At 40.1% G+C, this 19,976-nt stretch overlaps 1 protein-coding gene and 1 long non-coding RNA gene across 4 annotated transcripts in view; both read right to left on the reverse strand.

Moving 5' to 3' along the window:
* Positions 1-1,722, reverse strand: part of KDM4C (lysine demethylase 4C) — a 299,915-nt gene extending 298,193 nt beyond the window's left edge. For 2 of the 3 annotated variants that reach the window (XM_040579749.1, XM_040579748.1), the window contains exon 1: positions 1,505-1,722. The gene's annotated coding sequence lies outside the window, so the exon portion shown is untranslated. The remainder of the gene's footprint in view (positions 1-1,504) is intronic. The other variant, XM_040579751.1, reaches the window with a different exon arrangement.
* Positions 1,723-10,410: 8,688 nt separating this feature from the next.
* LOC121081230 lies at positions 10,411-15,326 on the reverse strand. The gene is made up of 2 exons (XR_005825611.1): positions 14,972-15,326; positions 10,411-10,722 (listed from the first exon to the last, which is right to left on the reverse strand). It is a non-coding gene; the product is annotated as an uncharacterized LOC121081230 (long non-coding RNA).
* Between the last annotated feature and the right edge of the window lie 4,650 nt (positions 15,327-19,976).

The following is a 19,976-nucleotide window of genomic DNA, read 5'->3' on the forward strand; positions in this document are numbered from 1 at the left end:
TATACATATTTAATCGTGCCTACCTATATGGATAAGACCATACCATTTCCCAGATCAGTCTCTAGGAAGGAAATTGCTCTTACATGCATCTGTATCTGCACTTTGCCTAAAGAAAACCATCAGCTGCCAGCAATCAGTAACATCAGCACCACTCCAAAGTGAAGATGAATAAGGTAAGTATGACTGGCAGTGGTTCAGTTTACCCTCATTTCAGGAACTAAAAAGGAAATCACGGTTGTGTTTTCCATTGTCTTCTGTTTGGAAGGTACTTCTGTGAAGCAATACCATCAGCTAGCTATCACAGCTCAAGGAAAAATAAGGGTAAGTGAGCCCAAGACCCATTTTATACCACAGTCGTTTTCACATTCTGTTTCCTTAAGAATGTGAACAAAAAACTACAGAGTGACAACAAATAGCCTGCATTAGGCTGCTACAAGTTAGTTTCTTGTGGGCAACGTTTCAGCCTAAAAACTGCTGGTTTAGTAGTCACAAGGTAACTTCCCTCACTGCTGTCGCTAACGTCTCAGAAGAAAAAGTGCAAAGAACCACAAATCTGCAGTTTAATAATATCAAAAATAAACAGTTTATGCTCTGAGGCAGAATAAATCTTTTAAAAACACAGAGACACGCAGTGTTTTTCCTAACACAGTTAACCTAGCAGAAAAAAAAATGTTTTGTACGCAATTCTCCTTTCAGACTGGCAATTAAAGTCAACCGCAAAAGAGAGATGGCTCGTAATATAAGACATGCCATGATCCCGAACCTGGCTCCAAAAGCGTGAAGCAGTGGCACCTGAGCATCGTGCTCAGAGAACTGCTTTAAAAGTCTCTTTATAACACTTTACAATTGTTAACTTCCAGGAACGCCTCAAAGACGTGCAGAAACAAACTAACGGTGCCAACGCGGCTGTACTTTGCAAGGAAAAGATGTTGTCTGAGAAATCCACAGGATTTCACCAAAGTCCAGAAAGGCACGGAAAGAGTACTTCACTCTGCCCGTCCACTTCGGACACCCGGGGAAACGGCTGATCCCTCGCGGAGCTTACACCGCCCGCCCTGACCCAGAATCGCTGCCCGCAAACGGGAACACGAGACGTATCTTCCCGACACCTGCCCGTTTCGTTTCCTCAGCTCGGTCCCCGCCGCCATCCACTCACTCGCAGCGCGGAGTCCCCACACCGTTTCCCTCCCGGCCGCGGCGGGTCCCGGCCCCTGACGCACCCCACCGCGGGGGGCTGCCGGGCGGCACGGCGGCCGCTCCGCCCCGCACCTGGCCCCTACGGCCTGCTCCGGCGCGCCAGCCCGGCCACCCGCGACCCCGCCGGCTGGACCCGCCGCGGCCCCGCACTCCCACCAGCTCGACCCCGCTTCCCCCGGCCCCGCCGCCACCGTCCCGCCCGCCCCCGGCCCACGCACAGCCCGCTCCTCCCTCCGCGCTGGCGGCCGCCCCACGCCCCCTCCCCGCAGACGCGCCGCCCGGCCCCGGCGCGAAGCTCGCTCCGCACCTGTCCGGGAGAGGGCTAAGCGGGCAGCTGCAGCCAGAGGAAGGCGAGTGGGAAGGGGAGCGGCGGCAGCGCAGGCCGAGGCTACTCCCCGCCGTCTCCTCGGTCCCCTCGGGGCTTCGCTTCCCAGTGCCTGCGGGACACCCCGCCGCCCGCGCCGATGACAGCTGCTGACTGCGCATGCGCGCAGCCCTCACACGTAGGGGGGAAGCGCGCAGGCCCTGGCGGGCGGGGGGCAGAGCACGTGACGGAGGAGCGGCGCCGCGTCACGTGTCGAGGGCAGGCGGTGCCGCGGGCGCTTCCGGGCGGGGCGGGCGTGTTCCCCACTTCGCGAGGCGTGGCGGACGCGTGAGGGGTGGGGAGTCGCGCGGTGGTCACGTGGGAGCGCTCGTGCGCTGAGGGGGTTCCCGTGGAGGGGCCGGCGGGGCGCGGACTGCGCGGCGGGGCCAGGCGGGTAGGCGGGGCTCAGCCCGGGCACGGGCGTGCGGGCGGGCCGCCCCTCTGGCGGGAGGGCGCGCGGGGCGGGGAGGGGCGGCGGGGGAGCGGGCCCCGGAGGGCGGGGCGGGGCGGGGGGGAGCGCGGGGGGCGCCTCCTCTGCGTCGCTCCTGCCTCTTGTCTCAGCCGCCCCCGAGCGACTTGCGCGCCCGTTTGCTTCCCCCGGCCGCGGCCCCTGCCGCGAAACACGTGAGGAAAACAAGCCCGGGGTTTACGAACAGAGTCGGTCTGTTAACCTGAGCGGTACGGGAGGCGCGACCTTTCTGGTGAATAATGAACTATGTACAATTTATTTAAGGAACAGAGTGCCCACGCTTTTGTTTGGGTATGAGTTGATAAACATTCGGAGACCCTCATTACTGACTTTAAGGATGCACTAAATTCTTGAACTGGTGACGTAAAGAATGTACTAATTACCGGGGCTTCGGATTTCTGTTACCTTTACAAAGACACCTGGTCCTAATGATATGAAGAAATTGTATGGAATAGGGACAATAATTTAAGTGTAAATATATTTACTCAAAGAATGTTGGTATAGTAATTAGATCATGTAACCATATAGTTTGAAAGAAATAATTAATGAAATAACTAATGAAAGAAGGGGTCTGTTTCTCTAACGTTCTCTAACAAGGGGCCTGTTTATAAGTTACCTAGAGGGAGTGACTAAAAGAAACAAGAATAAGACACAGATGGTCGACAAGGACATAAATTAGCCCTGACCGATAAGAGTACTGCAAACTTGCAAGACCATCACATTCCAGGCAAAGGGTGAAAAGTACACCATGAGGAAGACCTACGGCCTTCCTCCCAAAGACCACTGCCCACGTCCAGGAGACCCTTGCCCACAATTCTTGGAAGAATTTGCGCAAGCCCGAAGGACTGATAAGCTAATTGACATACAAAGCGAGAGTAGGCGGGTTTAGGTAGTGAATATGTATAGGCGTTAATTGAATATTCATTGTTTTGTTGTATGAATATGAGATAGTTTGTCACTTCGGGTGTGCATGACTTTGGTGGAGCAATCCCCCCATGCACCCAGCGCTGCCAAATAAAGATAACCTCCGCTCACTCGAATATTGGTGACTGATTCTTTAAATAACTGGTCTGCAGGAATGGTGGATCTGTCAGAGCAAGCCGCTAGGTCGGCCGACACCGTCATGACCCATCAGGGTCAGGTACTGCTAATGACAGCGATTCTGTTTCCAAAACTTTGATGTTACTTTTAGAAACTAAGCCCCACAGCACTGTATGTCGTGCATTCACTTTCTAAAATGCCACAGCACAGTGTAATTTTGACTCTTGAGGTTGCTGTTAAAATAAGTTACTCCTTTTGTGTGTGATATGCTTTGATTTTTCTTATTACTCAGTAATCTCTGTTTATCTTTCAATTTAGCTTCTGGTTGCTGTGTTCAAGAAAGTAATGAAAAATGACCAAAAGATAATTAAAGGCCAAGTCCTTTTCAGATACACTTCTTCAAGCATACCTGTTATGTTAAAACAAGCCTAACTTCACACTTGAATTTATCTTTTAAATGCCAAAGACTTTTTTTCAGTACTAATGGAACCTGGAAATACAGGGGTTTGGGTTTTTTTCCAAAGGAATACATCCAATGCTGTAACTGTGCTGTGCTGAGAGACTTGCACGTTGTTTTGTCTTTTGGACACGGTACTATAAATTAAATAGTAGTAGTACTGTACATATCTTCAGTCCCAAGAAAACTCATGCAACTGTCTTTAAACTGTATGGCGCCACTATGTCCAGCAATGTCTAAAATAAGTCATCCTCATCTGCCTAAGGAAAGGACTTTTGTTTCGCTGGATATAAGTAGGAGAAACAGAGGGAGTTGTTTGCCTTCATCCTCCTCAGGCCTTTGCGGGGATGCAGAAAATGTTTATTCAGTGCTTATGGGAAAACAGTGCAGTTGAATGCAGTTTCTCATTCAGTTTGTTCTCTGCTCATTGATTCAATTATACACAAAAGACTGATGACTTCGGATTGTTTTCGAACATGATCTCTAAAATTGATGCTGAGTACTTGCTGAAGAGAAAGTACAGGAGTGACTCTTGAAAGTAATAGAGCCAGCACCTCTCCCCATGTGGTCTTCTTTCAGGTTACAATATACAATATACAATAATATACAATACAACAATATACAATAATACTGTAAGGTCATTAAGTGCCTGGAGTATGTTAAAGTATTGCCAAGGCATACACCTCTCAGTGCCACTGGCTCAGCACTCCCAAGTGATGGACTGAAGGTGCAGGTGGGTAGTCCAAGAACAGTAACTCTGCATCATGTTGTGGCTATGGAAAGCTATGCCTTGACATAATTTTTCAGGGCTAGTAGCTTAGCATGTGTGTGTTGCTAGATGGAAGTGAGGACACTGGCATCTTCAGAACAGTTAATGTAGCTACGCATGGTCAATAGATCAGTATTTTAGCTTTATGAAACTGCTGTGCTTACAGTACTCACTGTTCACTTTCTTTAGTGGGTTCATCTCAAAGCACCTGTGAATTTGCTGACATGTTCTAGCTGGCATGAAGAGGTTTTTTTCATACGGAGGTTTAAGTAAGCTTTTCTGCACTTCATTCCTCCCTTTCATGTTTTGGGCTATGCCATTAGGTTAGTGTTGGCTAGTAACAAAAAACCTGGTCACACGATCACAGCCACTAAGAAAAAAGGATGTAACCCCTAAGTTCTCTTGACTTTGTTTTAAGTTGCTGATGCAATAGCTAGGCAGCACAAGCTTCTGACCAAAAAATGGCCTTTCTGCTGTATGATAGTGTAAGTACCATCCCCCACTTCACAGAGGTCAGAAGCCACTCACACTGGAGTCGTCTATGTGTGATTCCATTGCACCTCTGCATCCCTGTTTCAGTGTTGTACCACCCACAGTAAAAACTTTTGTACTTAATATAATCTGAGTGTTCTGTACTGCAGTTTATTTGTTTGTCTTGACCTACCACTGTGTGTTTCCATGGTGGCTCCGTCTTCTCTATGGCCTCCCACTAGATAATGGTGGACAGCAATAAGATCACCCTAAAGCTTTGTCCTCTTAAGGCTGAACAAACCCAGCTCCCTCAGTCGCTCTTTGTATGTCCTGTCTTCCAGCCCCTGACAATCTTGTGGCCTTCCACTGGACTTGTTCGAGTGTGTCAGTGTCTTTCATATACTGGGAAACCAAAAACTGGACACAGCATGGTATTTCACCTAGATTGGTGCAGAATATATAATTTTGGGTTTAAATGTAGGTTACTCCCGAACTGTGTAGTAGTAATACTAAGAAATCTCAGAATTTTGAGCAAGATGTTTGCTTAACATGACAGTAGCATAGCTATCTAAAGTAAGGTCACTTTGAAGGCAGAAAAAGTTTTGTAGCATTCCACTGCAATACTGCTTAAAACACATGAGATGGCAGCAAAAACCAGAAGGAAAGCACTGCTAGCCCAAGCTGGAGAATGGGACAGATTTTGCCATCTTCCTGATAATATTGTCTAGACTGTGCAGGTTGTTGCAGTTGAGTTGTAAACCAGGACATGAGCATGGGCTGTTCAAATCTGATCCTGACTAAAATTTTTTGTAGCCTGTATGTTTAATGAATAGTGTGCAATTTAGCAATGTTACATAATTATGTTGTGTAGAATACAGAGGAAACATAATAACATTTTATTCCAATATTTATTTGCCAATTTTACGTCTTTGTCGTCATGTCTTCATAATAAAAATTTTGATAGCAACATGTAAGATTGTATTTCTTAGTGTTCTGGAAATTCATTCACTTGTAGAACTTTGTAGCTGTTAAAAATTTCAGTGACATGAAGATAAGTTAGGCATATTTTAACTGGGAATGATGTACAGTAAAAATAATACCAGTTCAGAAAAGGAGTTAGTTTACCCAGGCACATAGTCAGTAGGTAACCTCTGCATGTTGATGTCATTATATCCAGATCAATATTTTGAGTGCTGTGACTCAAGACAGAATTTACCGGTTTGAAATAAAAATTCCCAGAATCTCTCTGCACCTTTTACAAAGGCCATACTATGTAGGGAACTGAGACAGTGGGTCGTTTTGATAATGTGCAGCTGTGATCCTGCAGCAAAGAGGTAAATAACTTTGAGGGAGTGTGAGAAGAAACCCGCGTGAGATAGAAACAAAGGAGGAATGTGATCTCACCTCTAGAAGATAAGGAAACAGTGTGAACAGCAGAGAGTAGCCTATAGTGAACAGCAGCTGGGCATATGGACAGTAGAGTTTGACCAATAGTAAAGCTTTTAGCAGTGCACGTACAGAGTATGGTCTTAAAAAAGCTGTAACTAACAATAAACGTCTTTGTTTCACAATCCTTGCGAAGACCGTGCCTCATGCACCGCAATGCTAGACAATCACTTCTGAGATAAGGATTTGCATTAAGTATTTATGTTTATTATATTTATTATTTACATTTTATATTAAACATAGAGAAGACCTTGTTGCATTTAATATTGATCACTTTCATGAAAAATCTTACCTATTTAGACAATGTTCCTTCCAGCCAATAGCTTTGTTCCTCAGAAATTCTCAGGCTAAAACAGAGAGGCTATGCCATATTGTTTAAAGGATGGCCATGGGCTCTGCAGGGCAGTAGCGCTGAAACAGTGCAGTGCAAGTCTACTCAGGCATCAAGTCTCAGAAGCCCAAGTTCTGGTCTCCGGCCAGTTCAGCTCAGCTGCAGAGCAGTCAATCGTTACTAAGAGCAAACTTTGCATAATTTGGTGACACTAGATTTTACTTTGGTCGTGTTCTTGCTGTCAGTTTTATGAAAAATGTAATGCTAATTTCCACTAGTACTGGATGAATGGTCAAGAATCTTAATTGTACTGTAGTGCTAAAGGGTTGAAAAATTAACAACAATATAATCAGGTAAGCTTGTCTTCACTCTGTGTCAGTGAAGTTGTGTTCCTTTCAGTACAGTTCATTGTCTGACCTATTTATAATAGTGTTCTAAATTAAAAATTTCACAATATCTGTCCATTTTCTCTGCAGCACCCATGTGAGTTCACTGAGGTTTGTGAGTTGTATATGCATAAGAGACAATCCCAGGATAAGGACGAGGTGAAAATGAGAATTAAGTAAGGGTAAAGAATGCAGATTTTTTTTCTTGCCCTCCGCTGTAAATAAATAAAAGAATTAATGTATGTAAGCTTACCCTAAAAACGATGCAAATAGATCTTGTAATTAAATACCTCCCCCAGGGACTTTATACCTGCTATGAATTCAATTTGTTGATGCCAATATCTACTGAAATACAGGAAAGGAAAGTTCTTCAATTTATGAATTAGGCATAGAGTCAAGATACCCTGCTTAGTTTAAAAGTTATGTGTTAGGGGAACTGAAATCTTTTTATTGGGAAAGTGACAGAGATAGCTAGAGCACTAAACTCAGGACAGCCAGAAGAAAATAACTCTACTTCAGTGCATTAAACAGCCCCCTAGAAGAGAAAGTTCAGCCCTGTTTTTATTTTGTCCTGTCGTTGGATTGCCAGCATGTTCTTTTGCTGTATGCAGAAACTTGTGTTTTATTTCAGGACACAATAGGTGGCAGTCTTTATCTTCTAATTCTTATCCACAAGCAGATATTTTCTCCTACACAGAGAATGACTAATCTGCTTAGCCTGCACCAACAGAAAGACAGTAAGGTTTGGTTCTGTCAGTAACCTAACTGCTTGCATTTAAACCATAAATTTAACCTCTGTAAAGTGCCCACTGGATCCACCCAGACTCTGGCAAACATGAGCCTGCAAACATATGACATTTAACCATCACTGTCCTTTTTTGCAGGGCTGATTTGAGGGCTGAACTAAGAAAAATGAACTGGGTTACTTCATAAAGCCCTGATCCAGAAATGCATTCTATTCTTTTTACCTCAGCAGGTGAATGAGAGAGGTTTTTTCACTGTTCCCTTCAAGAGTGTTTCTCTGTGCAAGAAATGTAATAGAGGAGCTGAGAGGAAACACCAGACACTTAAATGGACAAGTACTGACCGCAGGATACCATGAAAAAGCTCTAAAGTCTGTTCTAGTCTGTGTGGTTGATATAAGTGATTTGAAACCCTGAAGATAAATCAGTTTGGATGAGCTACTGTATTTTTTTCCAAAAGCAGTGCAAACCCAAACAGTTTGGCAAAGTTCTCCAATCAGAAGAAGACGTCTATTGGCCTTGTGCAGGGAACAGTCATGAAACTTAGCTTTTTCAACTTGAGAAAGCCCCAAAATGTGATGGGCCTGAACTCTGCCACAAGTTGACTAATAAGAAAAGTCAACCTGAAGGGAAGTCTAGTGCTCCCATGATCCTAAATGAAAATCAAGGAAGCTTCTTGAAAAAAAAAAAAAAAAAAAAGCATTGCATCCATCACCTGCATAGTTTATTCTAGCATCTTTTTTATGTAAAAACCCTTTATGTGATAATACAGGAAGTAGCTGAAATAATTTTACCTTCAGTTCACTGTACAGAACAAGTATAAAGGATAAAATTAACAAAGTGTATACAGCCCAAAGCATTGCCTCACAATTCAGATTTCTATAATTTGCTCAGGGTTTAAAATTCTTGAGAAACTGGAAATTAAATGTGATTCGTATTAACCAGGAGTTGCCACAATTCTAACTATTCACTCGAATTCTAACTTGTGGTATCCTATAGGGAGACAGAAAAGGTTAGCATTTGTAGAAGAAAGGAACACAAAGCTGGAAATCTCATTTTTGCTTTTGAGACCTTCTTTCATACATTAAATAATTTGGTTTCAATAGTAAAACTTTAACTTTAGCTTACATGTGCAGAATCCTTTAGTAAATAAGAGAACGAACATGAAATGGGTAAATCTTACATTTGAAGTTTTAAAGATTGATCATTTTGCGAGTTAATGTAATGTAACTACCAAAATAAATTTTTACTTGCTTCTAATTTGATACTCCATGATTGTCTTTATTTTCAGTTTGCAAGTGAACACAATTCTTTACAAGGATTATTTTTTTTTATTTTAATTAAATCCAAAGTACTGATGCTGTTATAGCTCTGAGAAGCAGCATGAATTCAGAACCCTTGAGTAAAGTTTCCAGTATGTGCAGAGTATCATTCTCATCTTGGTACATTTTGACTTCATTAAAAATGCACGAAGTTACTTCGTTAAATGGAAAAGACTAAAATGAGTCATGGAATAAATACTAGTTGCAGGCTGAAACATAGGATTTACAAGTTGTGAAGGGAAACACAACCAGTAGGAGGGTATATTGTGAATACTTCTAAAAAATTGTATTAAGGCCTTTTAAAAAAAATAATTGTTTTTTCTGCTGTCATAGCATTTTAAAAATTCAGCTTCTTATGTTGATTGCTTTGTATTAGTCTATTTGTGTATACTCATTCCATATCTTATTTTCAATCACATTTCCTTCCCATGTGAACTCCCAATCCTGATAAATGATTATGAACCCTCATGTCCCCATTTAGTACTTGAATAGGACAGGTTTCTGTAATGACAGTAACTTGGGCCGAGGGCCCAAGCTTGGGGGGTTTTGTTGTTTTTCCATACTCTGTGCAATAGTAGGAATATATAATCTGCTGGATGATGACCTGACATGTACCAACACACAACAATTCCAAAGAGCAAGTTCTGGATTTTTTTTTCTGCCTTGTTTTTGAAGACATAACAGGACTTTCAAACATCTCTCCAGGGTAATGATGATATTTTAACAGAAAATATCTGGTTTTAACAGCCAAGGTTTTTAACTTTAATGATATTAGTGACAGCTCCAGTCCAGATGTCATTTAAGGAAAGATAAGAAAGTGTCAGAAGTTACACAAAAATGAGTGTCTTGCATCAGTTTAATTCTCTTGCACTTACACCTTTTCATCTAAATGTACAAAATACAGCAGAGTACCAGTTTAGCTCTACATTCCCATTTGCTGCTCAGTGAGATGTACTCAAAGCAGAACACAGCCCCTCGGTCATGGATATTTATAAATAAGAGTCCTGACAAAGGGTTGGATTGCTTCTGCAATTACCTTCTCAGACAAGACTTTGAGAAGAGGAAGTTGTAAGCACAATATCTGCCCATTTTCTGTGCAGCACTCACGTGACTTCACTGAGCTTTGAGAGTTTTATATGCATAAAAGACAATCCCAGGATGACAACAAGGTGAAGGTGAATATTCAAACAAGAATCAAGAATGCAGATTTTTTTTTTTTTTTTAGGTTTGGGACAAACCCATTTTATTTGGGCTTGCACAGCTGGCATGGCTTCTGACTTTTTTAACCAGATCAAAATCTTAGGATGTCATAGCAATACTTAATAGGACCAGAATCTCAACACAGAACTTCAGTTAAAATGAGTGAACCAGCTCACTATGGAGGGTTTTGAAAGCACGCACTGCTGCATTAGTGTTACTGTGCTCATACCTTTTGTTTACTTTTTAAAAGAAGCAAATTCCTCATTTGATCTTGGAGCCTATTGCTACAAGCAATAATCTTTTGCAGCTGAGCCACAGCTAACATGCCTTTTACTCTTTTGTCTTTGTGTCTCTTTTATCGCTTCAGTGTGCTTGTCCATGTGTTGCAAAGTACAGATGGTGAAATGCTTTGGGTCATGCGGTGTTGTCTGTTAATTCTTTTGTGAGCTGTGGCGCCAGCTAATCCCCATTTTTCAGTTTCTGATGTGTTCTGTCCAATCACTTTCTTCTGGTTTAATCATTATGCCTGAAATAAAGAGTGGCTTTTAACAGCTAAAAGTCAAAGGCATTGAGCCAAATTGTTCTTCTACAGACTTCCATGCAATTAATTGGCTTCAGTGATACTAAAAAGAATAGCAGAAAGGAAAATTTACTCACCGTTTTACATAATGATAAAGTCCTTACAACTTACTACAGCATCTACAGAAGAGTGCAGGCTCCAAACAGATGCTCAAAGGTACTTGATGTGATATTTTGGTATAAAGAACAAAGGGAAGGAAACAGTGAGTGACAGAGAAGCAAGTAATGTTAGTAGGGGTGACAGGTGCAGGAAATGGTATATGGTGTTGCAGTAAACATTGTAAAGTACTCTTTTGGCCCCAGACTTAACAGTATGAAGAATATTAACCTGGGGGAAGAAGATGAGTAGGGAATTGCATGCCTAAGTTAATTGTAGAACTGGTGAACCTGATTAGAACAAAACAGTAAGATTACTAAAACACACAATTGAGTACTGATGTTGGGCTGTGTCCAAATACTGTGCTTTCCAAAATGTAGCTTGATAATGAAACGTGACAGTCTATGCATTTCAAAGGTATAGCCAAACAGAAGCTAAGGCTTCTCACAGTGTAGTGTCATCTTTTGTGATCTGCTCCTAAATGTGGTGGGCAGCGAGTGGTGTTTGTGTCAAATACAGGATATCTCCACTAACATGGCTTAGGTCAGTCCAACAGCTTGCTCCTGCTGAGATGAGGATGCATTTCTTTCACACACCTGCACCCTCCCCACCACCCAACTTCTTGTATCACTTACCTTATATCACTTACATCAGCTCTGCAGCGTACTAGACCCCCACCCTATTTAAGCAGACTCAGCTTATTAATCAAGTGATTAAAAAAAAAGATAAATTCCTGATAAATTAGGATGCTGAATCTATTCATAGAAGGTGCCTTTCAGTGCACAGAGATGTCACAAAAGCACTAGGCACCTGGTGTGAACAGAAGAGAGTATGTGAGATCTTTCATTTTCACTAGTGACCAGTTCAAGCCATTGCTGGTTACGTGGTTCTCATTGCCCATTGGTTCTCATCTGCATCCTTTTGTTAGTACAACTTTTCATTTGCTTGCCTCTTCATCTCTATGAAGTTTAAAAATAAATTTTAAAATAGCACTTTTCTGAATAATTTCCTTCCATGTTAAAGGAGTTAACTGCATGAACAATATGTGAGATACTCTTAAGAAATCTGATTAATGAAGCGTCTCACACACTGCAACCACAACTGGATAAAAAGGGGGGTAAGTCCTGTAATACTTGTAGCCTGTGCTTCTCTGCTTTCCAATTTAAAAGGCATTCTGGGAATTCCTACATTCTTTAGAAAAAGCACTGCTAATAGTATCCAGCTGTAGACAGAAATACCTTTTTTCTCTTCCTTTTTTGGTGTTCTTGCTGAGAGAGATGTCACATGAATGCACTTTGAATTCATACAGAAATTAAATGAGCTGCTGTGAGCTTCCCATCTTCCCTAATGTCTTACAACCCCAGCTTTCTTTGCCTCCCTGTCACGTTGCTGTGAACATTCCTATGTAACAGCAGTTACTGTACCCTGCAACACTGCTACTTATCTGCAGTTGCATCCACACAATGAACCTGGTAAGCCAGGAAGAAAAAAAAAAAAGGAGGAGAAAAAAAAAAAGGGGGGGAAGGCAAGCTTACAAACAGATGGGTTAATTTACAGCTGGGTTCACAAAAAAAGAAATTCAAGTGACTGAACCTAACTCTGGCAAAACAAAAACTCTTGCACAATAAAGTCCATTTTCTCAACTCCAGCCAAAACTATTGAAAGACACTTCAGGCATTTTAGGTTACTACTCTATATAAAGTTTTTCATAAATGGAAATCCTAACACTGGCTGGAATTTCAATAGATAACATGTGTGGATCTAACACCTTGTGGCTGCTGTTCCTCCCTCTCTCACTTCAAGACACTCCCACCACTTACTAGATGACTTTGTTAGCCGATCAAACTTATTAACTAAGCAGAAAACTAATCCAGAAAAAGAAAGATGGTTTCCTGTAAGATTAGCGAGATGAAATAGTTCATCATCCAAGGAAGGAGGGGGAAATTCACAAATGAAACTGAAGAGATGGAAAAAAGAGGAGAGATAGTTTCCTCTTTCTTGACAACTGTGAGAAACCGTAGTGCTAGAGATAAGACTATTCAAGTCTTATGAACAAATAATTTACAGTTAGCTTCAAAAAAATCTGTAATGCTGACTTATGTACCAATACAATATTATAGTATGTACCAATGCAATATGTACAGTAGGACACTAAAGCTAGCTTTCCCAAATAGCAAAGTAGTAGTGAAATCTAATACTACAAGTAGCATAAGAGGAAGGCAGTAATCATAACTAGTCTTGCTAGGTATTGGTTATTAGATGAGGTTTTTTTAAAAGCAGACATTATAGTTATTTCTTTAGAGACCCATGTGAATTTCAATTCACATCTATGGTTTTGAACAAAAGAAGGTGGCTTAATCAGTGCCATTATTTTGATCCACAAAATTAGAATACAAAAATGGGAGCTATTAAGTAGTTTATATGTAAAGATGTATAAACACAGGAGATGAAATGTAAATAAGGAGTGCATGATTGTGCTCATTCAGGTCTCAGACTCCTACCTGCGAGGAGGAAAGAAGATAAATGTGGTTAAGCAAAGGAAATAACAGAGCAAGATGAAAGCTGCTTTAAAAAACTTTGAAGAGAACAAAAGGGAAATGGGGACAAGCAGAGCAGAACTGAGAAACCAAAAGAAGGAAAAGGAAAGGTATATAAGGCGGAAAAAAAGAAAAAGATAATGAAGATCTGTAGAAGCTAGACTCTGAAATGCACTGATAATTTTCCCAGCTCAGGCATGGAAAGCCAGTCTTTGAAATCATCTGATTACTAGGATCCTTTCTGCTGCTGTGGGCTGTAGCTGCTGCTTGCAAGCCTGAACAGAGTTTGGAGGATGGAGCACCAATCTGCTACTTCTGCACAAAAGCACGGGTTACAGGAAAAGACTGACATTACAGCAAGTAACTTTCTTCCCTGTTTGGCTGAGTTCATGCCAGAAGGAAGAAGGATTTTAAGATTTTTTTTCAATATCCTTCCTGTTAACATGGATAGAAATGTACAAATATTAAATCTCTTTCTTGCCTAGTTGATTTCTTCATCTCTTCCCATCATCTGTTTATAACTCATGGCGATTTTTAATACTTCTGGCTTTTTAGTTTTTGTCATCTGAAGCTCAACAGACTTCAAAGTATAATTAAGTCCATTTCATAGGTACATATGTTTTACCAAAAGTTATGATCACTGGTAGAAGAAAATTCCACCCTTAAGAAAAAGTTGAAAATGTTCGATTTTGCAGTTAGACACTCTGATAGCAACCTCTCTTCAGCTGTGAGAAACTGGAAATGCTTTTGTCTTACTGGGCTCTAGCACCAGGTCTTGGACTGTTTAAATGATCTAGAGGGCTAAAGATAGGTAGGACAACATAACCATGTCCATTACAGCAGAATGTAAAGGTATAAAAGCATGGGAAACAAGTTGCACTTGTCACGTGAGACCATCATGGGAAGGGAGATACTCAGCTTCTTATTTTTTATTTAGTGGGGAAGAAATGTTAGTAACTATCTACAAAGAGAAAAATATTCTATTCCATATAAAGTAAAAAACAGCAGTAGTGTGTACTGTACTGTTAGGGAATAAGTTATTAGGAAAAGCATATGAGATATGGAAGATAGAATGGTAATGATTTCATTTTCAGAGATTTTTGTGCAGTGGAGAAGTAAAAGAAAGACACTTTGCTAATAAATAGAAATATTTGTACCACTACTAAATACCAATTTTGTATCTATTTATCTAAAAATTCATGTCATTCAACAGTCCTGGTTAAAACAAAAGTACAAAAAATTGTGCCATATTTCAGAATAAAACTGACCAAGTTGAAAGATGATCAGTATGAAAATAGTGCTTTTCATTGTTATTTCTGAAAACAGCTATAGAACAAATGTTTCTCACACAGTTTATTGTTATGCTTTTCATTGTTATTTCTGAAAACAGCTATAGAACAAATGTTTCTCACACAGTTTATTGTTATTTTTTAAACTGGCAGGGTATCTGCCACAGGTCTGTGAACTATTTGTGTATATCTCTGAATCAATCATAAGTGACACTCAAATTTAACATTCTTTATTTTCACAATCCCAAGCACCTGCTGATAATATTTACTTACCAGGGAAGCTGGCAGATCCCCTCCCACCAAAATGGCCTTTCTACAGCCCTTTAGCTCCCTGACACCCTCTAAAACTGGCAAAGAGGAGTACGGAGATTTATCAGAAGGCAAAGATCATGAAGAGGGTTAGGGTTTATTCAACCCGTAACAAGTGTACAGGAAGTAGTTCACAACCAAACAGTATCTGTTCCTAACTTTGCTATCAAAACAAGTTCACCAAGTTCTGCAGGGCAGAGAAGCGTATAGTGAAATATCATTGGATCATTGCGGGGGGGACGACACAGACATGGACATGGGGGGACAGGGATGAGGGGACACAAGGGGTATTTGATTTTACATTAACTTTTTACTTCTTGCTAAGCATTATGTGTAAAGTTCTTGAAAGTTCTCTGTTAAGTACAATCACATGACTGACAGTATGTTGGCCTGCATTGAGTCTTTCTTAAGCGAAAAGCTTATGAAGATTTCTATTCATGAGAGAGCTGGTAAAAGAATTACTAGTTTTACATTATTTGTTAGTAAATAATTTACTTTATTTTGTAGTGCAGCAAATAAATTTATGCAAATAGTTAAGGTACTCACAGGGACAGTCATGAAATTTTTATGTTCTTATCGAGGATGTATCTGCATTGACTTTTGAAAGGAACTAAAACTTCAGATGAGTAAAATTATTTTAGAAGGAAACAGAATCCTTAAAACTGTGATTCTCAGATTTTTTTAGTTAAACAGACTGTTGTAAAGTCTCCATTCTTCACTGGACAACAATCTATTTTATTTAACTTTTAATTGTTGTGTTAATAAATTTTACTATTCGTATTTCTTGCTTTGCTAATGTTATATTGCTTTAAAGTCTCTTAACTCCATGAAGTTATTTCAGGTCTTTTCATCCATTGCCTGTTTCATTTCTTCTATTATTTCCTGCTTAGTAATTGCTGAAATGTTCAGGCTAGTTTATAAACAAAAGTTCTTAGAGAAATGTGACACATATTACTTGATACTGGTCAGAAATTTAAAATGGAAGGTAGTAATTTTTCAAGCCCTTCTATGCGCTTCTTAATAATGGGTGACCTGAGTTTAATTATTTGGTTATTTCATATATGACTAAAGGAATTAATACAATGAGATATGAGCAGGGAAACAGAAAGAATCTATTTTTTGCATTTCATTGCCACTATTGCATTTTATTACTTTAAGAGTTTCTGAGTACTAAGTCCCATTTAACAGTGTATATTGCTTACCTTGATTAAAAATTGCTTAGGCAAGAAGGTACAGACTGTGTTAGTCCATGTTCCTTGCCCAGTGTTTTCCCTACAAATGAGCTAAGACTTTTTCTTTGGAAATACATATTTCTGTCTTTTAATTATGTCCTAGAGTTGATGTTGGTCAACAGAGGGCAAATGTTCCATTGAAGCAGTAAGGAGGATCATGGGACTTTGTTTCTGGACACTCCTTATGATCATATAGCAGAGGTTACTATGGTGGCACACTGTTTAAACTGCAGTTGTCATTCAGATGAGGAAATTCAATTGTGCTCTTGCCCTCTGCAAAATTTTCAGAGGCCCTCTTTCTGATTTGTGTTAACTTTAATGAAGTAAAAAGTAAAGGTTTGATGATCCCATTATTTATTTCAGCTTTTTTAAAACATTGCCAAAGACAGAGTTGCATAATGACATTTTGCAATTGGTAAACATCAGCACAGAGAAGATACATATTAAATATTTGCACTTAGACAGGCTAATATATTAGCACTGTTAGAAGATGGTAAACTATAACTTTCTCATCAGTACAGTAATAAATTAACAGACTGCTCTTAATCAACTCAGTGTCCACTGGAAAAGCAAGAAACACATCTCAGATTAATCCATGGGTAATAGGTACAGTGTTCTATAAAAGCAGGTATAATATGAAACTTCCTAATTTTCAGATGCGAGGACTACGGAAATTCCAACTCCCTCTTGCTTCTGTTAATCTATTAGTTAACATTTTGCCATGTCATTTTTCAAGAGAATGGCTGTAATAAGAAAATTATATGAGACAGCATGTCCTCTGCATGTCATCATTATGTTAAAATACAGCAAAGGAATTGTTAGTAGCACCTGGGATTTCTCAGCTTCCCCCATCATTGTATACTGCCATGCTATTTTAATTATAGATTATGACCTATCTGCTATATTTTACATCCAAATAAAATGAAATACTGAAAATCATATAAAATGAAGGTTTAGGATTTCCTTTGCGGGTTTAATCTAGTCTTTATACATACGCATTAGAATATATTTGTAGAATATTTGAAGTCACTGTTGTCTCCCTAGGACACATACCTTATTTAGCAAATAGGTAGTTATTTTATTTTGGTTTTTTTTTTTCCTTAGCACTATATTTACTATTATTCCTAACTCCCACTCAGTTCTTTTCTCTTGTTCTTTGCCACTGGCCAGTCCTGTCTTGATCTCTCACCAGTTGCTTATTCCATCACAGTCCTTCCACATAAACCATACTGACAGTGACCAGGATTTGGTAGATATCCCAAGCTGCATTTTTCAGCTTCTTGCTGCAGTCTACCTTTCCATTTGCTCCCCAAAGACTGAAGATTGTGCCTTCTCCACCTAAGTCAGGATTTTGCCTCACCGTACTGCACTAAATAACAAATTTCTGAATTAGTTGATGCTCATTATCATGTTAGAGAGTCCTGTTAAGAGGTAAAGTATGTGTATGTCCAGTGCACTGAACCAATGTTATTGCATAGCTCTTCAGCCAGAGCTGCAGAATCATGGCTGTACAAATTATGTGCAATTCCTGAGGGATTCAGGGAGCATAACTGGTCAGATCATGCTTATTGTAGCAGGAATGCTTAGAGGAGGTATGGCCAAGTCCTGAGAAGCCTCTCAGTGTATGTGAACTGATCCTTTTGAAAGCTTGTATTTTAGCCATGTTTGGTAGGTTTACTTTCTGTCTTTTTTAACAGGAGCAGCAAAAAGATCTCTAATACCACAACTAGGCCGTTGCAACATTTCAAGCTTTTTGTGAGTTATATGTTAACTAAGATATTATGTAACATAAAAGTATTTATTCAGTTTTCATTCCAGAGCCAGATTCTGCAGTGCTGGTTCAGTCTTGGTCTATGTTTAAGAGCTGACTGGCTGTGTTCATTAGAGGTTTGGAAAATATCAGATACTCTAATCCATTGCAAATGTACTTCAAAAAGACACCTGAACCAGGCTTAGCAGCTGCTGGTTCCATTTCTTTCACGCCTATCCTGGTTGTGCAGTCCTGCTTCCTACTTTGTACTGACTGTGATATACATCTTCTGTGATCCTTTGGCAGGCCAGTTAAACTTATTCAGCCAAGAAAAGCATTCCCCTTTTTACGCTGGGCTTGGTATAATGAAATATTAGATTGATTCAACCAGAAAATTAAACTTCATCTGTGTATATGTAGGTATAGTCAGACTACGATCAAACAAAATGTGTAACTGATTATAGACCTGATAGAAAGTATATTTTGATGGAATCGCTTATTTCACTTGCAGAACTGGTTTAAGCAATATCTTCAAATCATACATTATCACAGTTTTGGACTCAGCAGCCCTCTTTAAGCAGATGCAGACTCAGAAACTCCCCTAGAAACTTTGCAGTTTAGGGAACAGCAGGATTCCTTCTTCTCAAGTCTTTCTCTTTGAGCTGCGAAGGGGAAAGTGGTATGGCTCATTGGAGCTTCTGTTATTTATAAAGAGGAATCCATAAAGCTTTACCTGAAACAGAGCAGAGGAAACTGGCATTGTAAATGATTTGCTGTTGCTAAGGGATCTTGTTCAAATTCTGGACAAGTCAAAAACACTGAAAGATGAGGAGCTGTGACCTCATCTTGCAAAGGGGGGAGGATTTTTGTTCAGTGTTTTTCAAGCTAATATTTGGTTTCATTAACACCTGTTGAACTGAAAATCCAGACAGACATCTGGAATCTGAGATCTTTTTTTTGAAAGAAAAGTCAAGTTTTTTGCTGAAGCTGTCAACCTCTGAAGTTTGTATTGGTGTGCTATTTGAAGCACAAACAAAGGTTACCATTCCACTTCTAATGTAAAAATAGCAAAAAAAACCCCCGCATACATATGCCAAAGTGAGTCTTCTGAAAAACAACCTTTTAGACTTCCTGAATTTTCAAAATCTGCATACTCTGTTGCATAATATCTTTAACAGATGTTTATTTCCCAAAGAATATCTCAGTGCCTTGTGGTCATGATACACCTGTTAGGGTCAGCAGTATACAGTTCTCTCTGTGTCAAGAGAAACTTTTTTATTGCCTAATAAAACTAGATTGGGCAAGAGAAATTCCTGCAATGCAATGTCTATTACATAGGTATTCGTAATAGATAACAGTTACTGATACAAAGTATTTGCATAGGCAATGCTCTAATCGTATAGCCATATTTAGTATTTAAAAGCCAATGGACACAAATAACATGATAAGAGGTTTAACGTATCCAGTATTAAGTAACTGGATTTCCATTCAAGGTCTATCAAGCTTACCTTTGAACGAAGTTAAAAAGAACAAGTGACAAAAAGAAAGACTAGAAAATCACCCACTCAGCAGCAAATAATTCTGACTGTAAGAAATCCAGTATACAGCCTCTTGGCCGTCTCCTTTGGAAGGTTTACAGAGGACAGTGGTAGGTGTTTGTAAGGATCAATGGTAGATTTTGACAAATACATCTGTTAGAAATGGCAGTGGTAGGAAGTGAAAAAAAAAAAAAAACCAAAACCAAACCCAAACCAACCACATATTCAATTGTAACCCTGCGTTTTCAGGAAGAAGAGTTTGCCATGGAGCTGCAGCAGCAGCTGCTGTGCTTGGCCATGTGTCTCAGGGATGTCTGGCAGTTCAGTTGCAGCATGAGGGAGCATGATGGCAGAGGGGGGAAAAAACAGCGATGTTTGGAATTGATCCCCTTTACCGCCTCTGTGGATATCCCCAACACCAAACATAAAAGGAGGTGGAGTATGAAAAA

This window comes from Falco naumanni, chromosome Z, assembly GCF_017639655.2.
Source record: "Falco naumanni isolate bFalNau1 chromosome Z, bFalNau1.pat, whole genome shotgun sequence".
Classification (NCBI taxonomy): Eukaryota; Metazoa; Chordata; class Aves; order Falconiformes; family Falconidae; genus Falco; species Falco naumanni.